Source organism: Ambystoma mexicanum, chromosome 11 (genome assembly GCF_040938575.1).
Source record: "Ambystoma mexicanum isolate Mex_15411 chromosome 11, UKY_AmexF1_1, whole genome shotgun sequence".
In the NCBI taxonomy this organism is placed as follows: Eukaryota; Metazoa; Chordata; class Amphibia; order Caudata; family Ambystomatidae; genus Ambystoma; species Ambystoma mexicanum.
This window is the reverse complement of record NC_090934.1, coordinates 930,621,030-930,647,389: the sequence shown is the minus strand read 5'-3', so window position 1 is coordinate 930,647,389 and position 26,360 is coordinate 930,621,030.

Below are 26,360 nucleotides of genomic sequence, written 5' to 3'. Positions count from 1 at the left end.
GAAGGGGACTAGTGGGTGGTGTCTGGACTTGAAGGAGCTGCCTGGGGTGGTTTTGGAGCTGAAGGGGGCTGACTGGGGTTGTGTCCGAGGTGAAGGGGGCTTGTGGGTGGTGTCTGGACTTGAGGGGGCTGCCAGGACTTGAGGGGGCTGCCTGGGGTGGTGTCTCAGGTGAAGGGGCTGGTGGGTGTTGTCTGGACTTGAGGGGTTGATGTGCATTTAGGGGTATATGCCTGCAGATTGGGTGCCTAGGGTGAACTTGCAGTTTTGCAGGGGTGCCTTAACATGCGAGGTAGCCCACGCGTTTATGTTGTGGGGTGCGGCTTCGACTTACGAGGTGGCTCTCGTGTTTTTGCAGGGGTGCTGGATGGTGGCTCTGGGGTGGATGCAAGAGGTTTGCGAATGGGTTGTGGGTATGGTTGGGTTTTGGTTTGCGTGGGGGCGTACCGTTCCTCACGCAGCTCCATTCCCGTTGCGTGTCTGCTGGAATTGCACATTTGGATCCATGAATACGGTGAGCTTGCAGATTTACATAATCGTGCAGGCTCGCGCAGTGTACTCTCAGCGCGCGCGAGCGATTTCTGCATGAATTTCCATGTATTAGGCCCTAAGACTATTGCACTTTAGGAGATTTGTTATTAAGAATGATACTTGGATAGTGAGTGGTTCTTCATTCGTTTGATGGGGGTGTCAAGGAACATCTTTGATTATAGTTTTAGTTAAATTTTTAGTAACTATCCACAAAACATTGGGAGAAGTGTTCTATACGGATTAAGGAGTATGGGGTTGTAATTTTAGGAAGCGTAGATTTGTATGGATGAATTGTAAAATGTGTGCGATTAACTGTTTAAATAATGTAATGCTTTACATGGAAAATGTAATTTATGTAACGTATGTGATGTTATGCAGTGTTGTTATTTATGTGTTAACATCTGTATGAACTGGACACGCACAAAAAAAAATGACGATTATTGTTTTTGTGACAAACATATTGTTGTACAATAAGCAACATATTTGTGTACATTTTCCAGCAGTAGAGATTCAGGGACACCATCATTTCGCATCCTCACCCCTTCGTGTCCCTTCTCAGTCATCAGTTTTCATTCTTCTTCCTAATGCATCACTCCTCCTCACTCAGATGGATTATGTGAGGAAAAATGAATGAAGACTGGTGAGTGAGAAAGTAAGGGGTTAACTGAGGAGGAGCTTTGAGGAAGAAAAATGAGGATCTTCTAAAACAGATATCACCAATGCTCATTTCTCCTGCTAACTACTCATTTCCGCTCCTTCACTATTCTCCTCACTCACCCTGTTTCATGCTTTTTCCTAACGAATGAGGACTGAGAAAACCAATAAGTGAGGATGATGACTAAGGTGAGAAAAGGAGAAGTGAGTAGGAGACGTTATTTAGATGTCCTAAAATGTGCATATTTCTTCACTGCACACCTCCTTCTAACTCCTCACATCTCCTCATCAGCCAGTCTTCATTCTTATTCCTCATTTCTCGCCCATGCCTCATTCTCACTTCTCATTCATCCTACCCTGGCTCCTCTTTATCATTCCTCATAGCTCACTCATCCTGACTCATTGCACTTTGGAAAGAAGAAAGTGAAGAAATTCCAGAAAGATTCTAGGCTTCCTGCACTGTGAAGTTCCAAACACATGCCAATCTCGAGAAGTGCTATAATAAAAAAAAATTAGACACACATGTAACTCACTGCCATTAATCACATGAACCTACACACTATCACAGTTATGGAGTTACAGTGTGTTACTGAGAAGTACCTTAGAATGAAGTCTTTTGATTGAGGAGGAGGACAGAGAATGAGATTGGAGGAGGTGAAATCAGGATGTCCTCAAATGGACTTTTTAGTAGATACATTTCTGGAGACCTCATAGTCTGGCACATACATTTATTTAGTGTCCTGGGTAATTTTGTCCATGCTATCATCCGTTCAGGTCGGGTTGTGAGGGACACTCTCCGGGGAGGAAAGCAACCGCTCCCTGATACAGGAGGAAGATGTTTGAACCAAGGCAGGAGATGATGATTAAGACACAGGAAGTCCGAATTCCTGGAGCAGAGGCCAATTGGAAGGAAGATACTGGGCACAAAACAGGGAAGAAACAGAAAGCAGGATAGTACAGGGAAACAGAGAGTGGGGCTGGTACCGCACAGCATCTTAGCAAGCTACGGAAGCTTGTGCTGGGGTACTGGCTTCACTCGTTCCATGTTTATGGGAGGCTGTCTTGGAAGGAGTGGCGAGGGCCGCCATCTTGGAAAAAGACTAGACCGCTACCTGCATTGCCACAGTTGCAGATATTGGGAGCAAAAAGAGCCCTGATAATGGGCATATATGATGCATGCTTACAGCATGTAATCAGAGTGTTAATCATGGTTGTCTCTGTTACAAATGCTGTAGAACGCTGTCATCTTCACCCTTGGAATTGTGGATCCAGATTACTGCTTGGGTGTTTGCATTTATTTATGAAAGGGCCATACTTCCATATGGCAGCTAGAGCGTTCCCATTTCTGGATACTTTACAGTCAGCGAGGAAGCAGAAAGAGGAGGGGTGGAAAGGGGGGACTTAAAAAGAGGATAACACAGTCAAATGACAAGAGGCATTCCTGGGGGGGAGTTCTGAGGGGGCTATAGCCCGGGTCTTTTGGTTGTAGCCCCGGATAGAAGCTCAGGGGTTACAACCAAAAAGGCTAGCTAGCCCCCTGCCCCGACAGTCCCAAAATTAGCATAGCCCCAGATCTTTTACAGACCTAGCAACACCCCTACAAATGACAATAATATGAAAGACATTGTTAGGGGCACTTCAGAGCAGATACGAGGTAAAAGAACGAAATATTTAAGACACAGCAGAAGAGCTGCGATTGTGATGAACAGTCAGGGGTGGGGGAAGAACAAGGACAGCAGTGATCAGTACCCGGGTTGACAGGAGGGTATGTGTCCAGGCGCCACAGAGGTTGCAGCAACATATCGCATTCAAAGAGGGCACCGGTCCCTCCAGGCAGAGTCAGAGTCTCAGGGGGATTGTGGTGGGGGTAATCACTTCTGGAGCAAGAGTTGTGGGGAGAGATTTCAGAGTCATCAGGTTGCTAGGTCCTTGCTGAACAACAAGTTGCTTTCCGGAATTGTATGCGTCTTACTTTTCGCTCTTCACCCTTCATTCTGGAAGCAGGTACATTGTTTATGACCCTCTCCCTGGATGTTGTTAAGTCTGAGACCAATCAGGATTCTAACACCTCTTTTCCATTGCTTCCCTCCTTTTCCACATCGAGGCCCCAAGTGTGATGTGTGTCCCTCCCACGTGTATTGCCCTTTTAAGATGGGACATATGACAGTGTCATGGCCCAAGCTAATAAAAGGTACAACTGAAGGCACATGGGTGTGAACAGCTGCAGACTCCAACCATGGGACATCTGTTGTCTCTGTCTCTCTTTCTGGGACCAGCCTGGTGCCCTGGGTCCAGTTTAGGCACCCATCTTCCAGGAACCTGCTGGCACCCAGGCTGGGCCCCCACAGCCTACCAGGGCCCTGTCATGCAAAAGCTATAAATCCAGGTGATCCCGGCACACCAACATGGTGCTGGGCCCCCGAGCACCAGTGAGGCTGGCCGCATGACCCCTGCGGGCCCCACAATCATGGTGACGAGGGAGTGGGACCCCCGCAATGTAACCCGTCCTCCCTGCTGTCGCTCGATTTTTTTATTCAAAAAAGGAAAGAGTGAGAAAGGAGGGGGAGCAGCATCCATTGCCGTGGAGATGGTGAGGGTATGTCATGGCGGGAGCCCTGCTAGCGGATCCTCCCTGGCTGCGGTCCTCTGATAGGAAGGTGTTCGTGCGGCCAGGGGGAGAGCCAACGCACAGCCTCCTGCAGTATCTGCCACCAGAAGAATAAAGTAACTGTGTGGCTGGCCTTGCCGCATGACACTTGGTGGGTGAAATACCATCTGCCCCCAGAAAGAAGTTGTGCCCCGACTGTGAGCTGAAGCCTGCCGAGGAGACAGGAAAGTAAAGCGGCATCGCCGCCAAGAATGGGAGAAGGTGAGTACCCACTCCCCATCCCAGTAGGAGGCACTGACAGCGGGTGTGTTAGCTGTGCCAGCAGCCACCATCAAGATCCTGGGCTGCAAAGCGGTATCTAATGGGTGCTACAATCCGGAGCGAAAGAAAAGATGTGCGGTTGCCCGCGTACCTACGGCACTGATCCCAGGCCCTGCGGTGGTGGGTTTACATCAGGGAGTGGCCGCTGCTACATCGCAGTGAGTTGGACTCCCGCCTGGGGGAGGGGAGCCCAACTGCCGTGACCGCGCCGCACTGCTGTGCCTGCAGCAACCCAGGGCAGTGTTGGCCCCTCCTCACTACTGTGGAGGGCAGCGCTCTACCCCGCTGGGCGATAGAGGATGTCTGGCACCCTTCCGGCAGGGGCGCCTCCAAGGGGTGGCCAGGGGGGGCCATGACCACCCTTATAAAAATGCTGGCCCCCCCATCGGCCACCCCATGAAAAATCAAAAAAATACACTTTTTTTTCTTCCCCTCTGAACTGTGTATGGACAATAATCACATGTGCAGTTCAGTGTGAGCACATTTTTTTGTTTGTTGCCGCAGCTCACCACCCGACATGGACTGGATCAAGCCACGTATGATGGTGGCCCTACCCCCATTGATCGCACAATAAACACAGCCTGAGTGCACGCATTTCTGTTTTGGCTTGCACTTGCAGGCTTTGTTCACTTCCAGGCACTGAAAAAGAGACCTGGGCTGCGGCGCTGAGGGATCGAGTGGTTGTCCTAGGCAAGCACTTCAGAGTTGAGGTATGTGGCACCAGGGGTGGTGCCAGGCATGGGCGTGGGAGGGCTAAAGTCCCCCCCCTTCTGCAGCTGCCTATTTGGCATGCACAGGCCTGCTCGCTTGACCTCAAGCCGGCGCTCTCCACACCGCTTTATTTTCTCCTCACAAAACTGATTGTGGGGGAGGGAGGAGGCGTTAAAATGTAACAAGCCCATTATTATTAAATAGAACAATTGTGGAGGTGAGACGCCCCTGGAAGAAGAGAGTACCTGCTGGCTGCGAGATGCATGCTGGCCACCTTAGCAGGATAATCGGTGTCTCTTTCAGTGAGGCCATTCTCCTTGTACCCATCATGAAGAGTACACCCTTTGTCAAAAACGTGTTGCTGCGGTGCCTGCCAATTGAAAGAGCAGCTCTTTAAATTGTATCTGGCCTACGTGGCCAGACCATGTCGTATGCGAACCCTGCCACGTCGTCATTTGCCAATCGGCAAAGAGCAGTGCTGCCATCATTGCTGCCTATCCAAAAACAGGGCCCCTCCTGTCACAGCCGTCCCCTGGACTACAGGCCCATGTTCGGTGACCTTTACATTCTACCCCCAAATACCTTTGCCCTTCTACCTGCCCATTCGACAGGTGGGAGGCATTTCACTGCCCTACTCTCCACACAAGACACGTGATTGCTGCCCACCTTCACCCCACCCTTGACCGAGGCCAGCACTGCACTGCCCTGATCTCCCTACACAATTCTGCTCTCCTCACACATGCAATTTCTTTATACTTACACCTCCTTACGCAATCCCGACCGTTCTGTCACCACCCAGAACAAATGAGCTCCTAGGCCTGTTGTGCACAGCTAGATTTGGTCCCTCTATGTAGGACTTCTAGAAACATTTAAATTAAATAACTATCAACTTTCCCACTAACAGATGTGACTCCCCTCATTCTTGTGTGCACTTCAGAATGCTGCATTAAAATAGAAACGAGCACCCCTCTCTAATGCTTCAGAGGATGACAGTGTCCATATTACTTGCCAATATGCTTCAATACACCAAGTCCTTCCCTTCCTTGACATAGTCCTTACAACTTGCGGCACTTTCACCTCTCGAGACACCTTATGTAAGCAAATAGCTTTCAAATAATACTTTAGTTTAATTCAAATGCGGACTCCAAATAGCACTCCTCCCACTCCCAGAATGCTCTCTTTGGCTAGAAAGCTCCTAAGCATGTGCACAGGCTGGCAGCATTACTTGGCAGGGTAGCAGGAGGATTGAGAGTGTCAAGAAAGAGTAGGATTTGGAGTAACGCGAATCCCCTGTGGACACTATAGCACCTTCCTCGCCCCAGTTGTAGATATGTGAGGCTATAGCAAGCACCATTAAACACACACACTGGAAATGCTGCAACACATTTGCTGAAGACCAGATCCTTAATGAGCAATGCTTTCTGAGCTAAAATGAAGTCCAACAAAGTCTACAACATGAAATGTGTAATGCTTAATGAATGTTAAGGGACACATGCTTACATTGTGGTCCTGCAGATTTTGGGCACTGATACACACCTCCTTTCTGCCGATAAAGCTGCAATGCCACCCGAGTAATGAAATTGGATCACATTAAGTAGTAGAACTTTCTGGTGTCCTTAGTCCAACACAATCATTTGCTTTGCCCATCTGCCTTTGATAGTAGTTGCATGTTTCCAGCTCCATTTCCCTGGAACAAAAGCTACTAACAGTGTACCAACAGAGCGAAAAGGAGCAACCCTGTGTAAATAGATGGCCCTCCCTAGGTACAACATATGAGGCAGCCCATCAGGGCAGTTTTACAGACTGAAAGTAGGGAGAATATGCTTCAGTGATATATGAAAGGGCATTTACTTATGAACAAACCCAGAGTAGAAGTCATTTCAGATGAGACTCAGAGGAAAGAAGTACCCCCCCAATTTCCCTAAGAAGTGAGTTGAAGTAATAGCCACTAAATAAATAGTGCCATAAATGACAAAAGCTGCAGGTGCACCTTTTGCAGAAGGGTCTAGTCGGGAGACTCACACTCTAAGTGCATGGCATGTTTTACTGCCATTTTTGGGCAATGGAAAGCCTACTTGAGTGTTTCTATGTGATGGTGGGGTTGGAGTGGGGATGGGTGGGGGAGAACCCTACAGTGGGGCTGGCCTGGCAGGGTTTTACTGTGGCATGGAATGTTGTACTCGCATTAAGGTCAAAGGCAACATGAGTGTTCTTACATTGGGAGCGCATGCTTCCTTATCTTGACTTGGGTCTTTATTATTTTACTGGTGTTTAAGGTCAAAGGCTACATACATATTGTTACATGGGGGAATACAACATGATGTGTGCAACATAAATGTTCTTATTTGGGGGGATTTGTGTGATGATATGCTATTTATATAGCGCTTTCACCAAAGCGATTTTCAGAGAACATATTTACATCAAATGTATCACCCAGCTTTATTTATTTATTGCATTTATTGACATTGCGCAAACCCATACGTATCACGGCGGTGGTACAACTTGGTGAGCAGGGAAAACAGTACAGTACAGAGTAAGAGAGGTAACAAGTTGCAAAAGCAACATAATAGTACGAGGTCCATATAGAAGGGTAGAGATCACAGAGATCACATTGAAGTATGAAAGACAGAGTTGGCCTTGCCTGGATTTGAACCTGCGAATCACACTCGGATTACAAAAGCATGCGCTCAGCCCGGTGAGCTATTTTACCGGCTTGCCAGCAAGAGCATGTTTTCTTTCTGTGGCATTGCAGTGTATTACTGGTGTTAAGGCCAAAGGCAACATACGTATTCTAACATTGGGGTGGGGGCATTCGTGCTGCCTGCAAGGCTATATGTTTTTTTACTGTGGCATGACATTTTTTATTGCCGTTAGGGAGCAAATACAACATGATGAGTGTTATTATATGTGGAATGGGGGATTTTTGTAGCCAGCAAGGATATATTTTCTTAATGTGGCATGGCTCTTTTTTCACTGGCATTAAGGCAAAGCCAACAGGAGTATGTTCTTACATGGGGATTCTGGCGCGGATTGGGAGAGCTAGCATAAACATGCTTTGTTATAGTATCGTTACTGGCATTATGGACAAAGCAAACATGATTATTGTCATATATGGAAATATTGGCATATATAGGTGCACCAGAAAGGACATGTGATCCTTTGTCCAGAAAGGACATTCAATCAATATGAAAATGCTTTTTTACACTTGCAGAGTACTGGCATATAGCGGACAAAGGCATTATGAAAATGTGTTTGAAAATGCTCCGGTGCATTGTTGGTGGCTTGGAATCTAACATACTTTTCATGTCTTACACTACAAAATCGATTGTAAACTGGGTGGTTTTTACCTAATTTATCACAAATTGTACTGTAAAATGCACTATATTTTAACACATTATTTAAAACCTTTTCTCAAGGGGACAAACCCCCTTTGATTGGTTCGCCCTCCCTCAATACTCTGTCACTCCTATGTATTTGGCTGGGGGCAGAACAAGTGCCCTTCCTTCTGCAGGCTCTTCTTAATGTGGGCCCTACTACATTAGCTCCAGGCCCCACTTGTTACAGAATAACGGCTACGCCTCTGGTGAGTTGGGGTGAAAGATGGATATAATGGGCCAAAGGAAGGCGTGATATCTACTCAGCCTACTGGGCTTGCAAAGCGGATGTTAGGACGAGGGTGGTTCAGTAGCCCAATAGGTTTAATGTCCGGGCTCACTAACAGTTTTCAAAACTGCCATCCAGCCCCGCCAAAATGTTGAGGCTGGATCCGCCCCTGTTTGGCACCCTGTGTGCCACCCCAAGATTTCCTGTGGCCTCATCAGGCCACCCCTATGAAAAATTTCTGGAGGCGCCACTGCCTTCCGGGATGAAAGGGAGAAGGGAAATGGGCCTTGTATGATCCCGGGCCCAGTGGCGGTGATTGAATATGCAGCTCCATGTTGAACAAATGGTACGCAGAGTGCTGCGGGGATGGAGCTGGGAAAATAGAAGCCCATGCAAGATTCCGGGCCACCGGCGGTGAGTGTTAAAGTGCTCCGGTGGGAGCATAATGAAAAAAAAAGTAAAGCGCTCCGTTCCGGCACTCTCCGTAGGTTTCCAGGCGAGAGCAAATTGAGTCAGAGAGGCCCCACGATCAGTAAAAATCCCGGGGTTCCGGCAGTGAAAATGAAAGTGCTGCAGTGTCGGAGTTTGGAAAGGATAAACCCCACTGAGCACAACAAATCCCTGGCCGCCTGGCTGCCAATTTTGAGGTGCTCCAAGACTTGGAGGATCTCTCCAAAAGTACAAGAACCAACAACACAGCTGCCCACGGGTTGGGTGCCCCACAGCTGGATAAGCCCTGCGACAAGGCTATTTCAATGCTAGTAAAAAGAAAGTGAAAGGCACTGCTCCTGTCTGGAGGAGCAAAAGCAGCACCAAGTGGTCCTAGTGGCACCCTGCCACTGATGTGCGCCCTCTACTGCTGGCACTGCAATGGCAACCACTCCTGCCTGGGGAAGCTGAATAAAGAAGGGGCCCTAACACCCTGCCCCCAGTGTCACCCTACCAGTGGTGTGCGCCCTCTGCTCCGGGCAGATCCCCGCCCACACTACTGGCTGGGAGAGGGAACGATGCAGCAGGTGGCCTCATCGCCTTGCCTCTGGTGTAGCCCTGACTGCCCTGCAAGTGGCCTCAACACCCTGCCAGGCCCAGCATCCATGGACCAGACAGATGTGGCCCTGGATGCGATTCCTGCCACCCACGAACTGGGACATCACCTGCCCTATCGTCCTGCCTGGAAGATGGGACTGGCCAGGACTGCTGCAGCCCCGTCAAAAGCAGCGACTCCTGCCTGGAGGAGGAGAAGAGGTGGCCTAGATACCCTGTCATCTGTGTCGGGCCAACCAACGTCATGCGGCCCTGACACCCGCCACCAAGAAGCGGTGCAATGGTCAAGTGAGGGTTGCAGCTCTGCACGAGTGTTTTTGTGCCCTACTGTGCCACTGCAGGAAAGTGACACTGCTCCCTGAAGGAGCGTAACCAAGGAAAAGAAGAGTGAGTAACATGCTTCCACTCCATGCCCTCATGTGGTGAGGCCTGGACGCCCTGCTACCCACGTCACGCTGCCAGCCACAACATCAAGGGACTAAGCCGGTGTGGCCCATGCTGCCCCCAGGTTCAGCTTTGCTGGCCTTTAACTGTACCATCAACAGACCTGAACCCGTGGAAATGACTATCCTGAATGGACAATGGAGCAAGGTGGACTGGTCTCCTGCAGTCCTGCAAGTGTTCGGAAGAGACTCAGCAAACTTATGTTTAGATGCTGTGAGCCTGCATGTAGATTATATGCTTGAAGTGGTCCCAGTTAAGTGTATGTGAAGCTGTGCTCCCGTAGTTTGTAGGGATGCTCTAGATGGTGCCAGCAGCTAGTGTTGGCGTTATTCAGTGGTTGAAGTTCCACTTACCCCAGGTTAATAAAGGGTCTTGTAAAATGTGGTAGAACTGCCACCAATCCACCGGCGGTTCACCAACCACGCCTGTCACCCACTGAGCATGTTTAGAGTGTGTTAATATGTGTTATGTCTGCGACTACCTGAGTCCCGATGTATGTGTCAGTGGCATATCCTACTATCTGTCTACCCCATAATTCCCAAGTGGTATACGTATTGTTCTGTAACAGGTGAGAGGGGGGTAAAACCATATTGTTTCAGTAACGTTTGTTTTGTTCGTTATGAAAAAGGAGTGTGATGTGTGACCCTCCTAAGTGTATTGCCGTTTTAATGTAATGTGTCCCTCCCACGTGTATTGCCCTTTTAAGATGGGCCACGAGTGAGTCATGGCACAAGCTAATAAAAGGAGCAACTGTAGGCACGTGCATGAGAACGAACGGCTGCAGACTCCAACCATGGAACATCTGCTGTCTCTGGCTCTCATTCTGGGCCTGCATGCCAACACCGTGTGATCACGGCCCTGCAGCCTTGGATTGCAGGGCAGGCCCATGCCATGTGATCACAGCCCTGCAGGTCCCTGCTGGTCTGGGCCCTGCAGACCAGCCTGGTGCCCTTGGTCCAGCCCAAGCACCCACCATCCAGGATGCTGCCAGCATCCGAGGTGCTCTAGCACCCAGGTTGTGTCCCCCCTAGCGTCCTAGGGCCCTGCCCTAAAACAGCTATAAGTCTGGCTGATCCTGGAACACCAACATGGTGCTGGGCCCCCCAGCATCAGTGAGGCCGGTCACGTGACCGCTGCCGGCCCCGCAATACCACAGTCCCCTCTCTCTTTGGACATTGGGGAGTTCCCTCTCGTAAGATCACCATATGGTTGAAAAGATGTTTTCCTCCGTGCACGCACTTCCTCCGTTTAGGAAATGCAAAGTGGGTGAGTGACATTCAATTGGGAAACTCCTGGATCAGGGTAAGCAAAGTGCCATGTGGGCTACTGGCGCTAAAGAGGGATGCTCCCAGGTTGCTGGTTTGCTGCCTGTAGACAGAAAGGATGCACAGCAGTCAGTGGCTGAAAGGGCTGGGAACCTCCAGGCAGATAGATATCAAGGGCAGTCCTGAAAGGCAAAGTGGTGTCCACCCACAAGACCTGTTTAAAGATAGCCAAGCTGAACATGTCAAATTGGTTTTCCCCAATGCCATTGGGGAAAACAGGAGTGACAGGTCTGTTCATGAGAACACGCGTTCCCCAAGGCAGAATGTGTTCTTTGGCTTCCCCAAAGACTATGAAATTGATCTCCCACTGACCAATAATGTGCTTGGTAATCCTGCTTCTCTTTAATGTCCTCTACAATAATTCCCCTAAGCAAATCCCACACCTCCCCCACAGAGGAGCGAGTGTGAAGAGAGTCTCACAGTCAATGAGTGGCGGGAAACTGAGCAAGAGATCTGAGGGCACAGCTACATTTTGGGAACGTACTTGTAAATATTTTCATGACCACAGTATGCAGGCTCGAGTTCAGGCTTATATTCATAAGGCAACATGGTTAACAATCTAATTTACCCATGCATACTGGGACAATGAGCTTAATACTCAGACAGGTGCTTATTTATTTTTAAGAGATTTCAAATACTTTGGGAGCATGTTCATCATAATGTAATGTTCTTTACTAATGTTCTTACCGTGTAATAACAAACCTATTTGTTTTTGCACCTGAAGTCTTCCCGGTGTGAAAGAGCTCAGAGCGGATCAGGGCGGTCTCTTGCCTGTTGACACTGCACTTTATTCAAATTGTATTGTAAACAGATTTAAGAACGTGTTCCATTTGAAACCTTCCGTGTTGCTGAGAGCTTCTCTCTCACGCTCCTTCCTCTGGAAAGACTAGCAACATAAACAGGCATTGGCAATGCCAACAGTTTGGGCTTTTCTGTAGGCATGGGAAATGCACTTGCCATGCACTGCCGTGGTGGTATTAACTGCCCATTGATGATAGCAGGTGCACAATGGTGTGAGTTCCTGGGCATGTAATAGCAGTGTCTGGCAAATGCTGAATACTTCTACAGAAGCCAAAACTGTTGGCTTTGCCAATGCTTCCTTTTAACAAGAATTCAGTTAAGCACATGCATAGTGCTTATAAATAGAATGGCTGAAGGCAGACCTGGTTACATTTGTATTACACTAGTAGCACGTTTACAGCTCCAATGAAGTAATTAACTCTCATAAGACTGCTTTGAAAAAACACTGGCAGGCACTTGAGTGGAACGTTTGATTTTAAGGCTTGATTAAAGTGAGCACAAAGAGTTCCAATGAGGAGGTATTTTCGGTGGGGAGGGGCAGGAACTGGGAGGCAACGGCCGTGGGGATTAGCATAGCCTTGGGCAGTCAATGGGTAGCCAAATAATCAAACAACACGTACAAGCTGTGTGTCCCCCATCATGTGCCATTTCTCACTATCTGTACTCTAATGCAATAGTTTCAGCTTATAGGTGGCGCAGGCATCATCTAACAGACTAATTAAAAACGCCCAACCACATTCGGCCTTTCAGCCACACATTAGGGTTTGTGCACTTGTGCGTTGAGAGAGAAAGAGAGAGAAGGGAGAGAGAGAGAGAGAGAGAGATTATTTTGTGAAATGGATATTAAAACTTAATTTAATCATTTCAAATTCAGTAACAGAAGCAACTTCGACCTTTGGATACATGCGCTTTGAAACTTTGGGGGCAGGGGGCTACGGTTTAAAATGGTGGAGGACGGGCAACCGGCAGAGACTTTGTGTTAGCAGACAAATTACTTGTGGGCGTGGGTGTTCTCTCCCAAGCAATGTTTGTGGACACTTGTGTCAAGTTAGAAGCAAAGGGCTCAAGTAAAAGAACATCTGCCCACTGGCATTACCCATAAACGTGGAAGGATTTAAGGTAAATGCCCATTTCTATTGGTTTTTGCCAGCATGCTAATGCTGTGGTTCTGATGTGGTGTGTGGCTGGCATTGTCAGCTGCTAGTGGTTGGCGTCATTGACCATGCTTTGCTGCATTGTACCGCAATCCCATTAAGCGGGCCCTTAGATTGCGACCCCACTGCGCTTGTCAATGAGCCAAAATGTCATCCCAATTATGACCAGAAAATCTGCTGCTGGTGACAGTGAAGAACTGAGTCCCTGTCCCCAGCTGGACCCTGACAATAAGATGTGTTAGAAGCATACACTGTCACACTGCACTGACTTGTCACTGCTTAATCTGCCATCGCATTTAGGGCTCCTGTGCCCTGGTACAACATCTATGAAATAGGTTATTGTTTAGGGAGAACTCTAAACATTCTTTCAACCTTTCAATATGTGCATGGAAGGGAGCAGATTGGTCACAATAGATATAAGCAATGCTCTCAATGGCTAGGTCATGCCTAATGGACCTATAAAGGGAGTTAACCTCCACGGTGACCAGTATACTGCCATCTTCCCACTCTAGATGATCTAATGTGGGCAGCACCTGCACGGTGTCACGTACATAGGTAGGGGTGAAAGCAGCCTCTTTGAGTAATGCATGCTTAATGTATCGAGAAAGCGGCTCAGTAACCCATCCCATGCCACTCGTTATGGGCCGGCCCTCTGGTATTCGGGCAAAGCTCTTGTGTATCTTGTGCAAAAAATAAACAGTGGGCATGGTACAGCCTCTCTTCATCGGTCATAAGACCTCTCCTATGCTAGTTACTAATCAAGCCCAAAGCAGGCGATACAATGGCCTTGGTGGGATTGGACGTGGATAGTGAAATGGTTTTCAGCCATTTCAATATAATCCTTCCTATCGAGCAACACAATGTTGCCCCCCGTAGCCTGCTTCCTTAACAATCAAATGTTGGTTGAGGCTAAGCTTCCTCAAAACTACTTGTTCTTGTTTAGTTGAATTCGATTTTGAGGTACAATAGTTTGTATGGGTTTTAGCTTCTAGACAATGACTGTCACGGATAACTGCTTTTTGGAAAATGGCAATTGCATTGTCTCCCTGAAAAATGCGGGTGAATTTGGACCTTTTGGCCATTTCTGGGTTTTGTATATTTTGCTGCTCTATGTACAGAGTGCTCAGCACATCCTGTACCGTTAAGTGCTGGACTGTATCGCTAGCCTCTAAGGATAACAGAAAATGAGTAGATGCAAATTGGTAGTTTCGGCGCCGATGTGATGTATTTCTTCACTTGTGTAGCAAAAACATTTTCAACTTGAGTGTCAGTCTACATTTAAATATATCAGTCTGAAGATCGGTGTAGTCATTTGTGGACGAAGGTTCAAATGAGAAATCGAAATTCAGACTGATTTATTAAAATGTACACGGACACTCAAGTCGAAAATGGTATAATTCTAATTGACAATCGCATTGAAGCTGGAGCGGCACTACAGTCGGGGTGTCTTTGAAGCATCAGTGGGCAGTCAGAAGGGGAACCTGCACAACTGACTACAAATTGTGAGCCCTGAGCTTGTGCCGTGGAATAGTATACCCTGACATACCATGACTTAGCCTGACATAGCATAATATAGCACCAGAAGGCATAAAGGCGCTGAAAGAATGTTTTGCCAGGATGTAAACAAATACATGTGACTACATTTGATGTTCCCAAAATCTTGTCCCTAGTTGTTATTGAGTGGCCTACTGGGCAAGATATAATGACAAGAACCACCTTGAAATCATTCTCCCTCCCAACGGACCACCATAACCATCAAAAAATCTCGACACTACAACTCCGGCGCCAAAACAACGCAGTTAACATAAGGACGAATTAGGAAACCTTGAAAATGACAGAATTTGCTTTTATAAAAGACTCCATGCCATAGAATAGCAAATCATTTCAATCATTCTCTTGGAGGGCACAGCTCTGGCCAGCCCAAGTGTCTCTTGTGACTGGCAGCAATGGAGGAGGACATTCGTTTTGGTTTTTCAGTCAGTCTGGAACTCCTGGTGCACTGACTGGCTGGGGAAAATACATATCTCCCTATCAATCAAGTGACATGGGACTGCAGAAAGGCCAGTGCCACAATAGCGCCACCAACAGGGGAACATGAGGGGACACCATTTTGTCCTTAAAATGATTAAGTCTGCCCCACTCCAAGGGAAGCTTTTATTTCAGTAGTGTGAACTTCATCACTTCCAATTACGCCAATGTTTGCAGTTAGGGCACAGTGAGATTCAGCTATTTGGCAAGGATCACTACCTTTTGTTAAGCAGAGAAGCCGAGATTCTAACCCATTCTGCAATTTAGGCAATCACCACCTGCACTCTGGGTTTTAGTTCATGAACATATTTAAGTTTTGGCTTTCACGAGCTACAGTAATATGTGTTTGTAGTGTTTACTTGAAAAGTACACAAATCGTTTAAAGCAACCTGACTACATACATTCTCATGAAAACATGTCAAACCAACATAATAACACTAGCTGTATTTTGCCACATCCCGAACTGAAGACCGGAATACAAAACACTTTCTTTTGCATGCCGATGTAATGAACATCATGGCTAGAAATGTAGCTTTTAATAGTATATATATATATATTTTTTATTATTTGATTTAATTGTATAATACAATTTTTACAAAATAGAGATGTAATCCTCCCATTAACTGTTCGAAGTTCACAAACAGAACGGCGTGGAGTCTTACTTTAGCCTGTGTTGCAGTCACACGTAGTTCCCACTCTGATTCTACACCGGGATCATGGACAGGACCGCGACCCCCACAGGAGTAGCGGGCTAAGGACACCCAACTGGCTATCCTGCCCATCCGTGTCTGCGGTCAGGTAAGCAGGCCGATCTCTCGAAAGAACCCTACCACCGCGATCACCCAAATAGTCTTTTCCCCACTTATGAGCCGGCACCACCATTCCTCTTCCTCGTAGACGTATAGATTTTTGAACAAATGTCCGAGGTGTCTCTGGCGGGGGCCCGTGACGCCTAAGCAGTTGAGCAGGAGGTGTCTTATGGTTTCAGCCATCTCTGACTTCGTGCAGAATCTGCATGCTTCGTCCGGGGCCAGTTTTCTACGGAATAGGACTTCCCTTGTGTGAACGATATTAAGGCGGATTCTTAAAAAGTTCATCCTGAGTTTAGAGTTCGGTCCTCTTAATAAGTAAGGTTTGAGCACATTCACTTTGGACAGCTGAGAAGTAGGATCTTTAAACAGTTTTGAGGCGGCAGCTTTTTCCAAAGTATCGATCCAGTCTTGATTTAGTAGTCGAGATTTCGCCTTGGCCGGGTTATTAGTTAGTTCGTCTTTAGAACTTCCAGCATTCTCTAAGATTGATTCGATCTTTACCATCCAACTTGTGAGCATTTTACATGATCCAGACCGGATTTCATGCTGGATTTCTTGCATGATCCGTGAGGGGTTTGAGAGTAGGCACTTTCGAAATAACATTGCTTCATTACGGGAGACAATAGAGGTCAAAGATTGTAGGGACAGTTCCCTTCTTATTATCACCATTGGTAGCGAATCAGGGAGGTTAAGAACCTTTCTCCAATAAAAACCTTCCACTTTTAGCCAGAAAGATGTTGGCAGATTCGGTAGGGCTTCTGCTCCATACGTGAGTGTCGGGATCACTTTGGCCTTGTAGAAGGTTATCACAGGGGCCATGGTGAATTTTCCATATTTTTTCAATATTGCCCGAGATTGAGAGGCGAGAAGTCTCGCCTTAGTCATGATGTTCTCCTGCATCAGTTTTTCCTTGCAGTTCTTGTTGATAATCACTCCCAGATATTTAAAACTGTCTGCCAATTCAATTTTGATGTTATTTACCGCCCATGTGAATTTCTCTGACTTCCTTTCGTTTCCTCCCAAAGTCATGATTTTGGTCTTTTCCAAATTCATCAGGAGGTTGTTCTCTTTGAGGTAAGAATCAAGGTTATTTATCTGTCTCTGGAGGCCGATAGGAGTTACATCAAAGAGGATTATGTCGTCCGCGTATAGCAATCGTGAGATTTTGCTAGCTCCCAATGTCGGGGGGAAAGTCCGGACTCTAGCTTCGTACTCTTTGAAGTCAGCCATATATGCATTATACAGGGCAGGAGCTAAAGGGCATCCCTGCTTTACCCCTCTTACTGTCTTCATCCAGGTGGACAGAAGGCCTTGGTTGTTGAGCCGGACACATATTGTGGTTTCTGTATATAGGGCCTTTATGGGTTCCAGTATCCTTGGAGGGCAGGCGTGGAGTTGTAATTTATCCCATAATCGTTGCCTGTCTACCCGGTCAAACGCCTGGACCAGGTCGATGAATGCCATGTAGATCTTGGGGCTGCCCTCGAATACCTTGGCTTTTAGTGTGCTCACTGCCAGAACATTAGCCAAAGTGCCGACGTTTTTCACGAAACCCGCCTGGAAGGGATCCGACAGGCCAGTCGCCTAGATCCAGTTGCTAAAGTTGTCCAGGATTAAGGCCCCAAAGAGCTTTCCTATAGAGTCTAGTAAAGCGATAGGCCGATAATGTGAAGGGTTGTCTTTAGATCCTTTTTTGAAAATAGGGACCAAAATCGCTTTCTTCCAGGATGATGGGATGGTCGAGAGTCTAATACAGTTTGAAAAAACTTCCTGGATGAAAGGGGCCCAGAATTCCGATTTGTTCTTTATATCGAAATTGGTTATGCCGTCGGGTCCTGCCGCTCTGGATCAGTTGAGCTGAGTTATTTTCCCTTTAATTGTGTTCAGGTCCGTTGGAATTTCCCACAGTTCTCCAGAACTAGGTGTCCGGTTCTCTATTACCTTGTCCCGGATTCCATATAGGTTTTCAAAGTGAGATATCCAGGATTTTTCACCGATTGTGTTTTGTGGTACCTGGTTCGCTAATTGAGAGTTGCCTTTAATCAGTGACCAGAAGTCGCGTACCTTTTGACCACTAATAGCGCTCAGCATGTTTTCCGCGTCTGCCTGGTACCTATTTGCCTTAGTTGACTTCAGCCAAACTTTGTAGGCTTTTCCTGCAGTAGCGGCTTCAACCTTCTTGCTCGGTGACATTGTTTTTGCTGCCTCCCGTTGTAGCTTTCTGACCTCCTTTCTTCGGGTAACTAGTTGTTCATTATAAGTGTGAAGTGGGGCTTTAGATCCGTATTGTAGCACCTTTTTTTTTTTTTCCTGTGGTAGACTGTTAGTAGGGGCAGATATTCGATCCTGCTTGCTGGGCTAAGCTGCTTAATCAGCTTGCGTTCCTTGTATTGGTTGGTTATTTTGGAAATAGCTACTTCCGACAGTCTCAGTCTTATCCCGCTTTGGTTTACTAGCAGATCCTGTGCACCGTACTCCTCCTTTCTTCTCCCTGACTCCCACGAGAAAGTTAGTAGATTGTGGTCGCTGTGCTGTGTTCTTATAGTTGTAAGGGATGAGCACAGCGGCAGGAGGCTCTTGGACACCTGGATGTAGTCAATTGTTGCCGTTTGATTTCCTCTTTCCCAGGTTGGGATGTCTTCAGTTTTCTTATCGGCCCTTTGCCCCAGGATATGCATCTCTCTTGTGTCTAGGAAGTTGTGCCACATGCTGTTTCTGTCTTGGGGCTCTTAAGAATCGAGAGTTAGGTCCGTATTCAAATCTCCGGCAATGATCACATCGCTCGAGGTAGATGTTATTAGAAAGTCATCTATTAGGCTCTCAATTTGTGCGAGAAAAGAGTCATTGTTCACTCGCTTTGGGTTCCAATATACGTTAATCAGAAGGATTTCTGATTTATGATTGGGGTCTGCAGGGCCTTTCGGCCTTTCCCACTCCAGAAGCGTAGCCAAAAAAAATTCTGATGCCACGAGTGTTTTGGACAATGATAGTATATTCATTTTGTGACTCACGTTCTTGCTCTGGACATTCTTGATCCAAAGTGGTGTTTGTTAAGGCAGTTTTTGTACCGCCCTCTGTTGAGTATGCTACAACAACTAACCCTAGGGGGAAGGCTACAATTCCTGACAAGAAAGGGAAGCCAAACCTCTCTTAAATGGGGGTAGCGTGGACAGAGCGACAAGGATTAGCTCCCAGGAAGGGGTAGAGGTACAATTAGTCTGCGCACATAAATCCAGAAGAGACACTACACTGATATACTGAACAATATATACTTTCATAGAGTCACACATATAATACTAAGAGTTGAAATAAGGACTTTAACATTAATGAGGAGTATTATAAAGAAACCCGTATGTTATAAAAACAGGGGGTGTGGAGAACCAGGATACCATACAGCTCAACAAGTAGGTAAGTACCTACTAGCCTGCATTACTAAGCGCAGTGTCCTAAATACCCCCAGCCTAACACTAGTGCATGTGAAAGGCCCTAGGCCATCACCTAATACATATGTCAGGGAGTAGAATTAAGAAGAGAAACACTGTTTAACCCTAAGGAAAAAATAGATGTGCGATTCCTAGGCCTAAAAAACAACGAAAGCCACTGTAACACAGAAAGGAAACAGAAGCTCATCCCAGGATCTCTACCTACAAGTCAGGAGTGAAAGATCTGGCCAGGGAGTCTCCCAGGAGAACAAGGGCAAACAACAACAGGCAGCAGCACAACAGCAAACGGTTGCACCCTCGGACGTCCCATACTGGCAATCCAGTGCATGCATGACCTTGCAGCTACAGTCTGGGTGGTGTAGAGTGAAAACGTCTTTTATGTTTTAACGAAAGCAAAAAAAAAGACTGCTCCGAGGCCCATCAGAGTGCTCTTTCTAAATTGAGCTGTCAGCCCCTCGCTGCATAAAAGTGCACGCAGGGGCTGACAGGCATAGATGGGCCAGGCCGGAAGATGGAAGCCACAGGTGAGGAAGGTAAGTGTGTGTGTATGTGTATATATGGTGACTGGGTAATGTTTGTAGAGTGGCGGGCAAGTGACAGAGGAGAGGGGGCGCGAAGATCTGTGTAAGTGTGCTTGTGTGGATCGAGGACGAGTGTTGGGCTGGTCGAGGAATGGGCTGGTGAATGAATGGGCTGGTGAATGTGTTTGTGTGTTCGTTCGTTCGTCGTTCTTCTGCCAGCAGTTTTTTATTCAATATAATGTCTATGATAAAATTGCATCAAAAAAATGCATTGTTTTTTTTTATAATGGGGTTTGTGGGGGTCCACAAAGCATCCTTTCCCTATTATTTTATCCCTATCCCAAACCACTCCTGCCACTTATTACCCTCTCCCCTATATTTTTCGATTCGTTTTTTCAATGCAATTTTTTGTAAAGAATGACATCGGGAAAAAAACTTCCGGCAAAACAACTGTATACTTTGTGTGTGCCTGTGAGAGGAAGGGAGTTTATGTAGGAATGTTGATGGCCGGGGAGCAAACAGTGGCTTAAATGGTGAACGTGGCCACAGGATCAGTTTATAGGGAGGATTGGGGGGGGTAAACCCCCTTGAAAAGGGATACTTGTAAATATTGAAGGCTGCACCAAATCGGCCAAAAAAAAACTGTAATTTTTTGCATGTGGCCTTCAATACTTAAAAATATCACAGAGAACCCTGCGGACACCTGCAGCAACCCACAGCTAAGTGGAAGATCCTGGTGGTAAACAGCAGTATGCCGCAGTAAAACAGCCCACATGTGATCCCAAAGTGGAGGGCTCGACCCAGCAGATGTGGGGAGTCACCTGAAGTCTCCAAGAAATCAGGACTAAACATCTGGCAGCACAAAAACCAACTGTGAAAAGGCCAGGCCACTGCACTCAACAATTATTGCCAAGTGAGGGCTTATAAAATGGCAAAAACGTCAGGAATCGACAGGAAGACTCCTCCAGCAGGTTGGCAGGCCTGCCACTTCAAAGCTGTAGGTACAACACAGCAAGAGAATGAGTAAGGGGCATGGCAGAAACGAAATATCCCTGCGAAAAAGGCTTTGCCTCAGGCCAGCCGACCAATCACAAAAAGGGGTTGGGGCAGAGGATCAGATGACCAACCCTAATGGTTGGTCACTTCGACTCCCACTCAGCCAAGCCCACCACCATAGGAACAGAGAGGACTAGTACAGGGACCTATACTAGCCTAAACAAGTTAGGAGCAGAATGGAGGCAGCCATGATGGGCTCACAAAGAGCCCACGTGGTCAGAAAGGCCATTTTGTGCTACCTCGTGGTCACCTAGACAATGGGAAGCTCTAGAAAACAAAATGACCAGGAGCAGGATTTCTTTTCAAACGCATTGGTAGCCCAATGGCCACCTAAAAGGTGCATTGCGCTACTATAGCCGTAAAATGGCTTGCAACGTTGTTGTAGCCAAATTAAAGTACAGCCACTGCCAACCTATTCCCTAAAACCAAATTATAGTGACACAATCACAAAAGGGCAGAAATGGGGTGTCGGAAGGGAACACCTGGGAATGGGACTGGGCATCTTAGAACTGAGCCACTATGATATAACTTATAATAGGTAGAAAGGGACATAGTGGCAGGGGACCTCAGGAGAAGTCCTTCTGGGCACCAAAAAGATATTAAGGAGCCAAAACGATAGAGGGAACATTTTAAGATTGAGGGGCCCCAAAAAGTGGCACTAGCATCTCCAAAATAGGAATTCTGGCTTAACACTGTTAGGGCATAGAACCTATTTACACACATTTTAGTGAGACTCTTTAGCTGAGGTTTTTATGATTAAAGCTGGCACGCCTCTTCCCTTCCTGCATGTAACCAGGCACTTGAGAGCTACTGTGAAGATGACTTGCCTCCAGGCCGGGTTCCAGGATTTTGTATCAGGGTGGGCCAGGGGTGCAATGGGACGAGAAGGCAATTTCAGTAGCTATGTACCTTACATCATCACTATAGTAGTTTCAAGCCATTGAGGCTTGTCTGGAAGTTAGAGTGTTGCATCCCCAGCTGGCATGTCCAGATCATAGTATGAGAAGAATGGAAAAGGGAAGGGTGAAGCATGGGGGAACAAAGGTACAGATAAAACAAACTGGGTTCAAATGCAGGTTGGGTAGGTTAAAGGAAGAAGGAAAGTGTTTATGATAGCTTTGATGCTTACCAATCCAGCCAAAGTAGAGTGTAGATTAGGAATGCAAAATATTAGGTGGGGTAATTCTAATATGTCGGAAGGAGAAAGGGGTATTTGCACGACAGCAGTTTCACCAAAAGTAGTATGTGACCGTTTGATGGTCTTGAGATGTGCTCCAACGGACCCTTGAAGTGTGTTATTTTTTACTGCCCGGGAGTGAATTTAACTTCGTCCCAAAACAAAAAAACAGAATAGTAATTCTGGGACTGCCAAATCTACAAACCAGGAGTGGCCACGGCCAGAACAGACTATGAAAAGAAAATATAGGTGGCAACAAGTAGAGTAGGCAGGGCTAGATGTCTGTTCTTCTGTATGCAGTGATATTTTGCCACTCTTTCCTTTGAAATGTTCTAATGGTATGAGTAGGCCCTTTACTCAGGGGTGGTCAAGCATTTGTGCTTTTAACAGTGCTACAGTGTCATTGTTAGCCTGGGTATGTTGAAACTCTGCACCATGCAACACGAGTGGTAACACCCCTTTACGTACTCCCTAAGCTGCAAACTGCCAAGTTCCATGGACAGGAAAGCTGAGAGGTTCTACTTTTTAAATGAGGTTGGGTTTTTAATTGCGACTCCCCTGAGAACAAAGCCCTGGTCTGGACTTCCTGGACGTTTTTAAATCTCGTTGGGAACTTCATGGGGATGCTTTCAGTCGTGTTGCTGTGGGACCTATGATTCCTCTTGAGCTGAGGCTGGTGGAAGTTAATGTGTATGATGCAATCTTGTCTGTCCTTCTTGATATGGGCTGCAGTTACCTTGTCCTGGTCAGCATAGGCATCTTTGGTCCAACAAGTGTCTTGGGTCTGCTTACCATCTTATTTGCAGGTCTGCTTTGGCCATTATGGACCTTTTCATGAACTGAGCGTCACTCACCTGTATCACTTGTTGATTTGGGTGTTTTGTGGAATGCTACCTACCACCTAAAAAAGAAAAAAACCCAAGTGTGGAGCAGTGTTGGGTATAGATGCAGTGAGGTAGGAAGAGGAAGCCCAAACAGAAATCTGTGTGGTGCGGGAGTACCCAATAAAAGCAAAAGGAAATGTGTACCTCAAAAGAACAGGTTAACATTTCCGGCCAAGGTGCAGGTAGGAGGAAAACCCACAGATCCTAGGAGGCAACAGACCAACATTGCACATGTCCCAGGAGCTTAAACATGGCAAGGGGTACTATAGCATGGTTTAGTACTCTTTTCCCCTAATGGCAACTTTGCTGAACTCGGTTGTGCCACTTTGTTTTTGCTTTTATTTTTTTTAACACAAACAAATACATGGTAAGTTAGGGTAACATATATAATGAGATGTGGGTTAAATGGGGCGTGGACAATGAGTTGCTGGGTTTCAAATGAGTGCCTTTTTAAGGCTTGCCAAACAAATGTTTCATGGTTCTAAATTCCATCATTTCCAAATATCCCAATATTTTGTAAATTAAATTAACAATTAACTTTATGAATGGGCTGGGTACAGGGATGTCATTTAGAGGTCACCAGGGGTCGCAACTGCAACCCCTGTGGTCTCCCTTGCTACTGATTTAGTCTGTTCTTAAACACCTCAACTCAGCCTTTCATCCTTCTGAGGTCAATAAATGAGTACCAACACAGGTTGCGTGATATTGTATTTATATGTGTTCTATATAAAGAGCTTAAGCGTAAGTGCCATATAATGACACATCATTATCATTTGGCCATGGACGTCTGCTTGCATTCACAGTAATTTGGTAATATGGGCCTATATACACTGATCTTAATGATACATATGGCAATTCATTCTTGTATGAAATGTATATCACATTTTAGTGATATTGGAATCATATTTTTCGTAGTGTACTTAGGAACAATGCTATGTGATACCACTTCCTGTTTTGTCAAGGGGTGAAAGGTTGTGTTCCATCGCTTCCCGTGATATCACTTCGGCGTGGGGTCAAATTACATGACTTCCTGTGATGTCATCAGAGGTCAAGGGCTGTATGATGTCACTTCCGCTACCCCTGGCATTTTGGTGAAATGACGTCCCTGACTGGGTAGTTATATCAATTCCATTGGAAATATGTGGACACAAAGCTGATTAATTGTCCTGGATTAGGGTTGAAATGTTTCGCAAATACTGACCGCAAAGCTCATGCCGTTTTATTTTCTAGTACTATATTTGTAGTTTCATTTTCCCACCAGAAATGCAGAAATACAGGCACCAAATTGAGGCAATCTTAAAAGCCAAGACTGGCTCAGCATATAGCAGACATGAGCCAATGCAAGCTGTCTATACTGGGTTATCCATCAGTGTTAACATTACAACCTATTATTCATTGATAATAAAGAATAATATTGTGCTTCATATGGAAACATATGCCATTGCCACAAAAAGCTAAACAGCCATTAAGTAAAAGAAATCAACTGGTGCTTTTCAGTTTGGGAAAAAAGTTTTAGTTTGAAACTGGATCTATGTTTTTTGTGAGTTCAGAATTGTAAGCAAGACAAACAATGCATTTATTACATCGATGTTTCTTTACAGCCAGCTTAAGCATTGTGCTACCTTAGTTAGCAGTTGAAATGGTCCATCCGCTGCTAATTGAGTTGTTTGCTGAGGGACATAAACCCACTGCCCAGAAACAACACAGAGCACAGCCGGGTCTCCTGGAGTGGCGCCACTGTGATATTAATGGCTCTACAGTTACATCAGCGGTGGGGTCTCTGAAAAGTCTCGTGCCCAACAACGTCAGCGCCTCTGGAGAGGGTCCCTTTCTTTCTGACTTATGGATTCTCCACAGACCCAAAATACTTCTTGTATTGGTTCTTCTGAGTCCTCATCACACAAGTTAACTGAAAATCTTGAAAGATAATCTGCTTTGCCATTTTCCTTACCTGGAACATGTTTAATGACAACATCATGACCTTTATGGATGTCACCCATTTCATGATTCTTCTTGAGACACCATCCAATCTCCCCCATATAAATGTTTTGAATTTCTTTTTGGCCCATGTCCCTGATAAGGCTTCTTTTTCAATAACCGAATATCTTTGTTCAACTTGTTTGAGGGCCCTAGAAGTAAATGCTATTATTTTGTCACCATGCTTGGCAGACTGCATGAGTACCGCTCCCAAACATGTACTTCTTGCATGCGTCATAATGTAAGTGCCTTTGCTGGTTACAAAAGGTGAAAGAATGAGGGCATTTAATATGGATTTCTTTATCTCAGAAAATTCATTTCACACACAGAATTCCATTCAAAATGGTGCCAGTTCTTGCATAAATTCTTAATATTGAAACATTTATCTGAGAAGTTTCTTATGCACTTTGAGTAATATTCTACTAGACCCAGAAATGACATGACCTCTTGTCTGTGGAGATGATTGTAATGTGGATGACTCTAAACCCTCTCTGGGGGATACACCCTTCTCTGATAATTGGTGACCCAGTTAAACAATATGTGGTGCTCTAAAACAACATTTAGATTTTTGAAGGGTGCGGACTGCATTACTTATTCTGTCAAGTACTACCTTAAGTTTGGTAACATGAAATTTAGTAGATGACCCCATGACCAATATATCACCTTGGTAGAAAGTGTGTGTACCTTTGCATTTTAAAATTGCAAAAAACCAACCCAACATTGTAATTCTTGACCCACCATATGCACTTGCCTTAACATGAGATGGCCGTAGACGAACATTGACACATTTTGATTGCCACATCCCTCTATTGATGTAGGTGTAATCTGAGCTAGAGCCAATGAGCATTTTGACAGGGGTATCATTGATCATAACAATTGAATGTGGTTTTTCATCTACACTACAACCAACATCACACACAGACAAGGTGACCCAGGTGTCACAGGTTTCCCCCCTTCTCACCTGTCTGTGTTGTTTATTGGAGTTCTTCGATGAAGTCTTCTTTCGCACAGTTCGGGTCTTGTACAACCGAGCGCGTAGGTCCTCGGGTTCCAGCGTGCGATCTGCATCCCGTCTCCAGGAAACTTTCAGATGTCTGGGAAAGTTCCAGGAAATGGCGAGGAGTGCACTCGGAGGACCAGTGCAAAGGAGATCCGGGAAGCAAACTGAGGACAAGAAAGGAAAGGATGAAGGAGGAGGAATTTAGGGGACCGGGGATGAGGAATCAAAGGAATTTGCTGTACGAACTACGGCAGCACACGTCTGGCTAC